This window comes from Juglans microcarpa x Juglans regia, chromosome 3D (genome assembly GCF_004785595.1).
Source record: "Juglans microcarpa x Juglans regia isolate MS1-56 chromosome 3D, Jm3101_v1.0, whole genome shotgun sequence".
NCBI classification, from domain to species: domain Eukaryota; kingdom Viridiplantae; phylum Streptophyta; class Magnoliopsida; order Fagales; family Juglandaceae; genus Juglans; species Juglans microcarpa x Juglans regia.
The window spans coordinates 15,473,328-15,487,207 of record NC_054598.1 but is presented as its reverse complement, the minus strand read 5'-3'; positions in this window follow the sequence as shown (position 1 = coordinate 15,487,207).

The window sequence follows — 13,880 nt, the reverse complement described above, 5'->3', positions numbered from 1 at the left end:
TTCGAAACACCCTCGAGATTGCAATTTTCATGGCATTGTCTTGATCTGTGATTATTGCAATTGGCAGTTGGTTATTCATACACTGCAACTATGACTCAAATAACTACTTGAATGTATTTGCGTTCTCACTAGATATCAATCCATATTCGAGTAGGATTGACTACTCATGGTGGTTCACACCCACAAACAGTGCAAAAGGCACTTTATATGCATTAGTCATATATGTTGTACCAAATGTAATCACATCCCCGAATGATTCATATATAGCTCTACTTTGGGCGTCTGCCCAAAACACATTCTTTAACATCTCATTGTCAACGTCTATCTTATAATAAAACTCCGGATTTCTTTTTTGCATATCTTCGAAATGGTTCTATGGAGCTACACCGCCTTCAACCCCGAGGTGAAGTCATCATGCATTATTAATATAATTTCGACATTACTCCCCGAATGTTACATTCTTATAAACGCTCGCCACAACAACTACAGACTTGAAATTTTTGGACAACCTAATTCATGCCTCGTCATTTATTTCAAGCCTCTTAGCAACACGAACATCAACATTCTTAAAACATCTGAAATGTCTTGACTTTCCCGAACTACAAACGTGTGTGTAATCCAATATCACCTTAGATATAGTATATTCACCTTTATCATTGAATATCGCATTAATCCTAGCCTTACACCCCATTTTTACTGTTTGTCTTGGTTTCATAACATTGACAACCCTACTCTTTGATGTGCGTCCTCATGCACATGCCAAACAAAACCATTTTACCGTCTCATCGTTATCCTTACTAGAATTCATTTTTGGATACTGCAAACCCTTCTTCTTACTATACTTCATATGGTAAGCATGCACTTCTTCTACGGATGAAAATTACATTCCAATCGTTAGTTCTCCAATAGTTTCATCACCTCCAATCTCCTTATCAATTCCTACCTCATCACACTCATTATTTAAATATTCTATGTCGGCATTCATTGTAACGTTCTAATTGTCTACAAAGATACAACATGTGAAAAGATATTAAAATAAAACTTTTTATGTTGTAATATATTAGTAGTCAAACATAAAGCAATGGTGCTTAAAAAAAACTCCTATTGTAATGAACAATTACATTACATATTGTACTTCTTAATCGGATCATTTTTGTCTTTAATATGCGAAGAAAAAACTTTTTGTCAAGCACTTGATGCTTAGAAAATCACTACAATGACCAACTACATTTAAGAAAATCACTCAGTTCTTTTTTCTATGGCATTTTGTCAGGTTCTCAGAAAATCACCAACAACTATGACCAGCTGCCACAGCCGAACCCACCAACACTCAAAAGACTAACTTCCCTAATTCACCTCATTTAATCCTTCGACTACCCAAAAGAGCCTCACTCTTCTTGCCTTAATTGAAATAAAGCCACAAATCAACAAAGCTAGAAACTTGAGTCCACAAAAAATCCCAAAACTCAACAAAACTAAAAAATTGAGTCCAAAAAAAATTCCAAAACAATCAAAGCCAGAAAAAAAAAACTAAAAAAAAAAAAAAAAAGGCATCAACATCTTACCTTGAGAAGAATTGGGTAGTGATCTGCGGGTAGGAGAGACGGGTTCACTGGGCAGGGGAGATGGAGACGGAGATGTGAGGGAGGGGAGATGGAGACGGAGACGGAGATGTGGGGGAGATAGGAGACGGAGAATGAGTTTCACTGGGCACAGGGGAGACGCAGCGTGAGAGATCTGGGTGAGGGAGGGAAAAAGAAAAAAAAAAATAAAGGTTGGAGAGGCCAACTGGCCTTCCCACATCAAACGGGAAAAGCAAATGGGAGCCCAAATCGGGCACCCTAGCATTTTCCAACAAAAAAAAAAATCAAGAGCGCCACTAGTCGCTTGTTCTACTAAAAAAACCCATCTCGAGGAACCTAGCATATTCGTTTTCAGGAAGCTTAGATTCAAAATTTCAAACAAGAATAAAAAGAGTTTGAAAAACTCGCAGATATACTGAGGGAAGGCCTCGCGGATGACGTCTTTCATGGAGTCGAAATGCATCATTTGGATTAAATAACACGATATGTTTTGAGCTTAATACGAATGCAAGCATACGAACTCCTCCTTCAACAGTCTAAACGGTGCGTTTCTAATTCATTTATTCTTCTTCTAGATGGCTCGAAAGCATCAACTGAGAGAGAAGCCTCTTCTCATTCCCATTATAGAATAAAATCCTAACCTTAACGCGACCCACCTATGTCTGAAGATTTCACGTTCGGTTAGATTTGGTCCTAGTTAACTCACTACTCCAATCTCAGTCTATTTTTAGAATATTTTCCCCTTCATTTCAATCCATTTTTTAACCTACATATTGTTGTTTGCGTCTATGATTAAATGTAGATTGGTTGTGATGCCTTAGAATTTTTTCTGGCTTTTCCTTGGTATTATTAGTGACTTGTTGCGGGCTATTCTAGTTTATTTATCTTTATAGTGCATTGGATGATTGAAAAGAACATAATCAGGCAAAATTATGAGAAGTCATTTTTATCCTTTACGGTGTTTGTAGGTTTGGTTTGGTTTATCAAGAAAATGAGAACCTAGGTTAGCTAAGACTCTATAGATGTAGGGTTTTGTTAGTTGGGTCCCAAAAAACTCATATTTCAAAATGTTTTACTTCAACCTTTTGTCTATATAGTAAGTTTCTTTAGCAATGTATGGAGGATTAGAGATTGTCCTTTTGGAATCATTTTTCCTAATTATTGTCCTTTAGGTTTTCATCATCTCTGTATGAAGGGCCACTTTATTTTTTCCAGCTTGTCCATAAGGCTCAGACCATCTCACAATAATGTGTTAGAAATCAGATTTGAGAATGAACTGAGTTTTGAGCTTTTTTTTTTTTTTTTTTTGGTAGCTCTTGCAAAATGATTGCAAGCTGAAAATTTAAATGTGGATGTGGGATGTTGGTGATGAAGAGCATCTCATATTTCCATGGGTGTTAGGACTCAGATTTGGGAATGAAGTTTGGGTTTTACTGTTGTGACTCACATTTGAGATGAAGTTTGTGTGTTGAGATATGTGACGCCCCGACTCCCACGTACAAAAACAAGGGAATCGTGACGTCAGGATGCTGACAACACGGTCACACATCCCAACGAAATGTGCTCAAGTGTGTGTGCAACATGCAAAGGTGCACAATAAAAGTCGCAGCGGATAATATAAATAAGTCAACTAAGTACCAGAAATTTAAATACAGGTGTCCAAAATAATTTATCTTTAAAAGTTATACAGTCATCCCAAATATATTACAAAGGCAATATATAAATTGATAAAAACATAACTCACTAAACAGGAGCAATTCCAGATCACTCCACCAACGGAGCCAAGCTAAGGCTCGTCATCATCATCTGCATCAAAATCTGCGATACCATAAAATGGTACCACAGGTAAGTATAAACCAAACAACTCTCGGGATAAAAATACATTAATGCTACCAACAATATGACAAAATACATTTAGTCATAAAATACCATTTTTTCCCAGAAAAATGATTATTTCCAACACATGCCAAAAATCCCATTTTGGCCCAAAAATATAGTTTGTCATTTTCCCAGAAAATGATTCACACAAACAATCCATTTATCGGACACTGTAGGCGGGAATCGCAGGCGGGACTCTACCACCGTCCCTGCTTACCACCATCCCTACCGCGTGCACCGTAGGCGAGAATTACAGGCGGGACACAACCACCATCCCTGCTTACCACCATCCCTATCGCGTGCACCGTAAGCGGGAGTCGCAGGCAAGACTCTACCACCATCCCTGCTTACCACCATCCCTACAGTTCATTTACACACAATGAATACTTAACCGAGCACTGTAGGCGGGAATCACAGGCGGGACTCTACCACCGTCCCTGCTTACCACCATCCCTACCGTGTGCACCGTAGGCGGGAATCGCAAGCGGGACACAACCACCATCCCTGCTTACCACCATCCCTATCGCGTGCACCGTAGGCGGGAATCGCAGGCGGGACTCTATCACCGTCCCTGCTTACCACCATCCCTACAGTCTCTTTTCCTTTTACTCACATGAGAATCCAATTTTCAATAAACACATGAACATGTATGCAATCATGCGAAAATCCAGTTTCCTTTACAAACATGATCATGCGTGCAATATGCGATGTACATGAACAAGCCATAACCAACAACCAACAACCACAATTCACAATGCCAACAAACACACAACAACTCCATCCACAATCCATCCGACCCCCGAAACTCCTCGGACTCAGTCCGGCAAAACAAACCAATTCACAGATAATATGTGTTAGTGCAAAAATATATTTAAATCACGAAAGTTCTTTAAGGAAAATACTTACAGTGCAATATAACAATTTCTGAAGGATCACGAAGTTGAAAAAGGCGACGTTTGAGCAATACCACAGTGTAAAATACACTGTGGCCGTGGGTCACGAATACCAACTTTCAAACGGAGGCAAACGAATACCCAAGATTGATAGGGTAGGGCCTAGGGAGGTCGGTGAAGCCAATGGTGGTGGTGGTTTGCAATGGGTGGCGGCGGAATGGGCGGTAGAAGACCAAAATACCCAAATCGGAAATGTAGATGGCGGAGCTTCACCGGTGGCGGATCGGAGCTGGGGTTGGATCCAATGGGTTGCCAAGAGGTCGAGGATGATGTGGTGTGAAGATAGTGGCCGGAGGTGGCACGACGGCGACGTTGGAACGAAAGTGACGCTGCGGTTTGAAGGGCTACTGGTGGTTAACGGCGGCGCGAATGGAGGTGAGGCTGGTGAGGTGAGGTCGCCGGCGGCAGGGGAACACAATGGGGTGGGCGGTGAAGGCCACCGCTGGCTCACGGCGGCGCTGGCGTGAAAGTGGCCCACGGCTTCGTGGGGTGTGTGTGGGCTACCGGCGGCGAGGTAGGGGCTGGGATTTGAGGGATGAGGTCGCCGGAGGGAGGGGGAGCTGATCGGCCGGGCAGTGTCGCACACGGTGGCGCGACGGCGGCGGTCTGGGTGAAGGTGACGGACGCACGGGGAGAGAGAGGGAGAGAGAGAGAGAGAGCTGAGTCCGCGCGCGGGGAGGGGAAAATAAGGAGGAAAAAAGAAAAAAGAAAAGAAAGAAAAGAAAAGGAGAGGAAAGAAAAATGGAGGGAAAAGAAATGAGGTCCAATCCTCATAACTTGGGTTACAAAAATGATCCAACGGAGATGATTTTAAAACCATAAGTTAAATAAAATAATTCAAACGCAATGGTAAAGTCAAATTGAAATAATTAAATCCCACAGCAATTAATTAAATATGAAAAACAATTTAAATGCACAACAATAAATAAATATTAAGAAAGCACATAAAAATTAATTTTCACCAATTAAAAATCCTAAAAATAATCCAATTAAAATCCAATAATTTTAAAACAAGAGAATAATTTTTGAATAAAATAAAAATAATACTTCAGTAAAAATACACTAAAATACGGGGTGTTACAAGATATCTCTGGATTGTTCTCATTTCCTTCTAATTTGAAATTTATAATTTGAGATCTATGTCGCTGAACTATGAAAAATCATTGCAACCTGGGGTAGAAGAGTTTGAAGGCAAACTTCTCGATGCTACTTTATTTGTTTGACATATCTTTTCTAGGTGTTTATGGAATTATTATAGCTTCTTCTTGGTTGATATTGGAGTATTGTACAAGCTACCGCTTCTTGAAATGATTTCTTCTTTATTTTCTAGTTGGCCTTGTTCTTGTTCTTCCAAATGGAGATGGAGCCATTTGAAACAGATACCAATGATGAAAGCTTAACTTTCTCTCTGCTAAATTTAGTAGTACTTGAAGAGTAGTGAAGTTGTACAAATCACAGTCACAACATCTATTGAATCTGGGATGAGAGATTAAGCTTCTGGAACCTTTTACCAAAGGTTAGATTAGAAGGGAATGTCTCCAAAACATAAACTAACACTAGAAAAATCATATTTTCTAGAGTACTTTAGCTGGGTTTCAAATTAGCACCTCAAGTGCTCAACCTTGATTAATAATTTTTATTGTATTGATTACACAGCCTTTTGAACATTTTGCAATTTAAGCTTACATAACTTACTAATTGAATGGATTCAAACTTTGTTGTCACTTCACTCACCTTGTCTATTACTTCCATTTTGTTCTCAAGACAGTTTAGGGTTCAATTTGATGCTCCTTATGATTGTGATGCAGTTGTTGTAATAAAACTTGACATATTTACAATTTCATCATCGGTTACTTCATCATCGCTTGTTAATTGTAAATTGATGAACGACCCAATTTGCATCTAGGGAAAACAAGTTTTAACTAGCATATCAAATACTTTCAAGAAATCCAGGGTGACCACTCTTTGGGTGTCTACTGTAACACCCCGTATTTTAGTGTATTTTTATTGAATGATTATTTTTATTAATTCAAAAATTTATTCTCTTGTTTTAAAATTATTGGATATTTTTAGATGGTTTATTTTATAATCTTTAAATTGTGGAAATTAAATTTGATATGTTTTCTTAATATTTATTATTATGATGCATTTAAATCGTTCTTTATTTTAAATTAATTGATTGTTGGATTTAATTATTTTATCTTCATTTTATCATTACGTTTAAATTATTTTATTTAACTTACTGTTTTGAAATTATTTTTCGTTGGATCATTTTTGTGACCCAAGATGTGAGGATTGAACCTCATTTCTTTCCCTTTACTTTTCTTTTTCTCTTTTTCTTTTCCCTTTCTTCTCTTTCTCCCATTTTCTTTTTTCTTCCCTTTGCTTTTCCCCCAGCGCGAGTGACAGCCTCTTTCCCCTTCCTCGTGCGTCCGCGTCGCCTCTCCCAACCCACCGTTGTCGCGCCACCGTGCGCGACACCGCCCCTCCCTTCAGCTCCCCCACCAGCCGGCGACACCACCCCACCAATCTCAGCCCCTAACTTGCCGCTGATAGCCCCCACACACCACACCAAGCCGCGGCGCTCTCTTCACTCCAGCGCCGCCGTCGCGCCACCACCGGCCACCATTTCTTCACCACTTCATCCTCAACCTCCTAGCAACCCAATGCACCCAATCCCAGCTCCGATCCGTCACCGGTGAAGTATAACCAACCCCATTTTCGATTTGGGTATTTTTGGTCTTCAACCACCCTTTGCGCCGCCACCCATGGCAAACCACCACCACCACTAGTTTCACCGACATCCCTAGGCCCTACCCTATCAATTTCGGGTCTTAGTATGTCTCCATTCAAAAGTGAGTTTTTGAGACCCACGGCCACAGTGTATTTTACACTGTTTCGTTACCGAGCCACCACTTCTCGCAGCTTCGTGATCCTTCGGAAGTTATATTATAGCGTTGTAAGTATTTTTCTAAAGAACTATCGTGATTTAAATATATTTTTTACACTAACTCATATTATTGTGATCTGGTTGGACATGCCGGACTGAATCCGAGGAGTTCGGAGGTCAGATGGATTGTGGATGGAGTTGTGTGTTTGGTTGGTATTATGAAATGTTGGTTGTTGGTATGGTGTTGTTCATGTACATGGCATATTGCATGCATGATCATGTTTGTAAAGGAAACTGAATTTTCGTGTACATGCATTTATGTTCATGTGTTAAAGGATTTTGGGTGCGTGTGTATCACAACCCCAAGCCGAGATGGGGTATTATCTCGGTGGAGCTCTTCTGGTCACTCGGGAGCGGAATATACTGAGTGACGTCCCCTAGGTTGTCGCTGGGCAACAACGGGATCGGACGAGATGGTCTTGTGCCGACTCCGTGGCCCCTCTGCTGGCGGGGGCTAGAGGATGCTTGGCCAAGAACGCGCTGAGCGCGAAACTGGGCATCGCTCGTTGCGTAGTGGGTGCTTGGCCAAGAACGCGTTGGGCGCGAAACTGAGTATCGCTACGAAGTCAGGACGTGTTGATGATCCCCAGGGGAGATCATGGTGCATATGGTTAATGGATTGATAGGCTGTTTTCTGGGAAAATAGCGTGTGTTGAATAAAATGATTTTATGTGATTCATTTTATGGGAAAATGAAGTTTTATTGATTTGGGTCATTTTCTGAGAAAATGTCGGATTACTATTTTTGGGCCAAAATAGGATTTTGGCGTGTGTTGGAAAAATATCCATTTTCGAAAAAAATGATATTTTGGATTTGATGCATATTTCATCATATGCATGCATGTTGGTGGCATCAATATATTTTTATCTCGTGGTTGTTTGGTTTATACTTACATGTGGTACCGTTCTCTGGTAACACAGATTTTGATGTAGAGGAGGATGAGGGGGAGCCTGAGGATTCGGCTCCACCCGAGGAGTGATCCGGGATCACTCGTTTTGGTTTGAGACTTGTATATATTTTATTTGGGATGACTGTATAACTTTTTAAAGATGCTTTGTTTTGAATATTTGTATTAAAATTCTGGTACTTAGTTGACTTGTTAAATTTTCTGATGCGTTGTTTATTGTACACTGTTGCATGTACACACACTTGGCACTATCGTTGGGGTGCGTGATTGTCATCATCCTAACGTTACGATTCTCGTATTTTTCGTACGTGGGAGTCAGGGCGCCACATCCACAATACAATAAAGTGGTAGAAGTGATTAACAACACTTACTTATTAATGTTTTATATAAAATTCTGACATCAATCATACTTTGTGTTGTATATAATTAGGGATAATACTACTCCAAATATTTTAAGTGGATAGATAGTAGTGCTGTCAGAGAGGAAGCCTTGTAAAGAGATAAGCAGAATTGTTAAAGAAATAGGAAGAGCTACAAAGCAAAGAAGAAGAGATTGGGAAGAGGGAGTTGGCACTCTACATTGATGAAGCCCAACTTTGTAGGCTAGAAGTTGACATGCAGCACGCACACACGCACACTACTTCGTGTGTATTGGTTGTTCACCATATTTATTTCATTGTATTTGATACAATCAAATTGATGGGGATTTTTGTAATTGTGAAGTGGTCCACCCTATTTATTACCAACTAGCTGCCATCACTGGTGTTAGGGACTTAGCATTTGTAACTTGAGAGTTTCTGACTTATGTACTTAATACTATGGGTGTAAATCGATTGATCCGGTCCGAAGGGTGATGGACTGAAATTTTTGGTCCATCATTTTCCCCAAACCAGACCGGACTAAACATCCATAAGAATCGGACCGAACCGGTAGCCATTGGTCCGGTCTGGTCTAGTCGGTTCGTTTGGTCCGGTCCGATCTAGTCGGTTCGTTTGGTCCGGCCCAATTATTTTTTTCAAATAAATTAATAAAAAAATTTATTTAAATTACTAAATTAAAATTAAGTAAAGTATTAATAAAGATTATATAACTAACTCATTAAAAAAATAATTAATTATAATTATATTAATGATGTTAATTGCTAATTTGTTACTAACTTAGAGTATGCCAATGTATTATGATAGTTAATGCATAATAAGCTATATTAAACTTTTTACATTTTGTATATGAAGCATAAATAATTGAATTATCCATAGGTCCCCACCCATACATGATTTATATTTACTTGCAACTTATGTATTTTACAAAAAATTTATCTAATAACTTTAATTAGATCATATATGTGAATGTTAGTAATTAGTTAATGGTGAATTGGTGATAGGTTAATTAATTGATATCATACATTATTTAATTACAATTTACAATAATATTTGTAATTTCTTTATATTTACTTACAACTTAGATATTTTACAAAAAATTTATCTAATAACTTTAATTAGATAATAGATGTAGATGTTAGTAATTAGTTAATGGTGAATTGGTGATAGGTTTGTTAATTGATATCATACATTAGTTAATTATAATTTACAATAATATTTGTAATTGCTTTATAATTTACTTACAACTTAGGTATTTTATAAAAAATTTATCTAATAACTTTAATTAGATCATAGATGTAGATATTAGTAATTAGTTATTGGTGAATTGGCGATAGGTTAGTTAATTAATATTCATTTGTAATTACAATTTACATATTTAAAATTTTATATTATAAATGGTGATAGGTTAGATAAAAATTACATAATTAATTGTACAATTATTAAATAAATAATATAATATATATTTTATTTTACTATTCGGTCGGTCCAGTCTGGAGTGGAAAAACCCCACCCCCGGACTAGACTGAAAACTTTCGATCTTCTATTTCATGGATCGAGATCGACAGGTCTCAGTCTCGTTTCAGTCCAATCTGGATCGAACCAATCGGTTCGGTTGGTTTTTCCGGTCCAGACCAACCAACTTTCAGCCCTACTTAAGACGTTATTGCTTTAATAAAGTTCCAATCCCGGTGCATTGAATTGTTGTGTACTTGAGATTTTATTTAAATTTAATGTGTCACTGCTTCTTAACAAAGTTGCGATCTTTTCTGAAATGAACATGTCAATAACCCACCTTCCATGGATCGGATTATTGTTTTTGTTGAAAATAATTGGTACGCTTAAAGATTTATTTTTTTCCCTTGGACATGGCAAAATGCCACAAACTCAGCTCAGTTTTTTATTGCATCCTTTGCACTTAAGGAATGGTGGAATCCTGATTTAAACTTTATAGCTTATGTGATCACAACAAAGTGATAAAAATAAATAAAACGAATAATTCAAAGGCACTATATTTGTGAAAGAGAGAGGAAAGACATAAATTAAACTAATTATATCGTTTCAATTTTACATATCCTCATCCTATCATCATCGTCCAAATCCATGAGGGCAAAAAAGCCATCAGTCTTGCTCCTCAGCTTCTAAAATACTCATGTAATGCTTGAGCACCATCTTTACCAAAGCGTAGGTGTCGTGCTTTATCAATATAGTTACAACAATATTTTTCTCCAAATGATAGTTCTCAAACTCACCCACATCAGTCACAAAAGCTTGGAAACTCTTATTCATTCATATGCTAGCTTGATTATTAGTATCCAACACCCTCCTAACGGACTCATTTTCTCTATTGCATCTGAAGAACCTGGATTTTCTTAGACTTAGCACATGATTGTGTGTGTTAAAGACTAATGTGATACACAACTTTCCATCCTTCATCATCACATTTATCCTTGCCTTGCAATCTATCTTACTTGTTAGTTGAGGCTTGGAAACATTTGATGTCTGATTCTGTGCCTTGCCACCACGAGCACATCCCAGAGTGATATATTTGACAATCACATCCCTGTCCCTTCTACTCCTCTGTATCATTATCCCAAAACCACATCGTTTCCTGTACTGTTTATATTAAGACATCAACTCTAGCTCTGATTCAAAACACACCACTGCTTTCGGCTCTTCAGTGATACCACCCCCATCAGTAGGCTCCACATGAAATCTTGGAACTGCCAGCTTCTTTGGTATCAATAGTATTATCCAAATAAGCAGTAGACTCTTCAACTTCTATCGAGTCTAGTGTGGTCTCACGAATTTCTTCAATAGAGTGACTTTGTTGTGCTATATTTTCCTACAATTTAGGAGAGAAAAAATTATTTATGACAATATCTATTGTGAAAAATGTAAAAGACACTACATGTGAAAAATCCAACACATCATCTTGCTGCCACACGGATATGGATTGGCATTTGTTGGAGGAACAAATGCAGGTAAAGCGGAATAAGAGCTAGCAGCAACATTAGAGCTGGCACTGGCATTAGAGCTAAAACTATACATGAGAATGAAAGTAGACATGGCAGTGGAAGTATCCATTGCAGCAAAAGTAAAGTTCCATGAATATTGTTGCAATTTACCAAAAAAGAAAAAAATGTTGAACGACACTAAGTATATGAAAACTCGAAATAATCACCTAGTTGCTTCGTGTATATGGGTAGACAGTTGGATGAGTTCTCATCACTAGTATACATAACTATACAAGATAGCAGAACTACTTAAGAAACTTGACGTGGCGCAAAACTAGAATTTCATGGGTATTGCTGCAATTTCACCACAAAAAATAATAAAAATAAAAATAATTCAAACAAATATTCAAGTTTTGTATCATTAAAGCACACTGACAACAATAAAACTCGAAAGCATCACCTGGTTGCTCTATGGAATTAGGTAGGTAGTTGGAGGAGGTCTCATTACTAGTATGATAGAACTATACAAGGCAACAAAACTACTCAAAGCACCCGAACTTGACGAGGTAGCAGAAGTAAAATTCCATGAGTGTTACTGCAATTTCACCACCAAAAATAATTAAAACAGAAATAATTAAAACAAATGTTTAAGCTCATGAAATTAAAGCACATGAACTATTTCACCATCCAACGCATCACTTGGTTACTCCATGGATATGGGTTGGCACTTGGAGGAGGCACAAAATGTGGTAACCAAACATGAGGAGTTACTGGACCATAGTAACCATGCATATAGTTTAAAAAGTCAGGATATGGTGGTCTTCATATGTCCTAAAATATAGCTCAATAATGTTAATCAATCCATGTGGGCAGTGACTACACATAAAATAAACACACGACACTATTAAAAGAATATTACAATACCTAAGTTGATGGATCTGCGACATAAGGTGTTATGTGAGATGCATGTTCTTTCTCTTTTCTCATCTAGACAATTCTAAATAGAACTACCTCAGCAAACAAAATACACATATTTGAAGACTCAAAAATGAAAGGAAGTGGCAACACACAACAAGAATGAAAATAGTGATTTGCAAAATTGTGAATGTAATTCGCAGTTAATGTGGGCAAGCAACATGCACACATGATCAAGTGTTTGGAGTACGTTAGTCACGAATTTATTTTTATAATAATGGACTCAATATGATTTTAATTCTTGAGTATATCAAATCTCATCATCATGTGATTCATGTTGGGTTGGGTCTAAACTAGAATCAATACAACCAACTTCTACACCTAACCGATTTCCACCTTTATTTTACAATACAAAATAAATGAAGCTCAACTACTAATAACAGATTTTGGGTTTGTGTAACTAAAGAGAAACTCACAATGATCTTGCCCTCATTTTTTTCTCTACCTTTTTACCATTTGAATGGCATGTCAATGCATCATATTATCATTTAAAAAGATGATACTTTATCTGACGCAAAAGGGTCTCACCCTTTCACTTTCAAGAGTGATGCGAACCTAGGGCTTGCATCTAGATTCAAGAAGGCAAAGTTTGAGGATCTCCTTGGTCTCATACATGCAACCATTAGTATTTCAATAAATGATACGGACCCATAATGTTTTTTCTGTTCTAAACAAAATACCAAAGCTCTCCAGCTTCTCTTTTCCTTTTTCATTTCAAATCTATAGTTTCTCAAAAACTTCAAATTACAAATGAAATAGAAATCGAACAAAGATCTAAAGATGGGCTATAATCATTTGCAGAAGAACAAATATATCAAAAATCTCAAAAAGTACGGGATGAGTCTTAAATCTCTACCCCATGGTTCCTCACCCCTTCATTTGACGAATTTAACAACTCACAGTCCCAAAGTCGATGAAAAGAACCAGTCTTACCTGGTTCGACGCCCAAATGTGAGAGCGACGACGTGGGTTGCTGCAATTTCAATGACGACGAAGACATAGATTTGAGACAGAGATTAACCAACCGAGAGAGACAACCAACCAACGAAACCACTCTGAGAGATGAAAGTGCGTGAGAGATCACTCGAAACAAAACCACTGGTCTCTTTCTTCTTCTATCTTTTTTTTAATAATCAGAGCTGATGTGGCATTATGCCATGTCAACATCGTGCGCATACAGGTCCAATTTTGCATGTATGTAGCAGTTTTATATAAGACTTTTGTACTTTAGAATTTATTTCTTAAAGAATAGTGACATATGGCCATTGCGTTAAAACTTGGAATCTTTCAAAAGAAATCT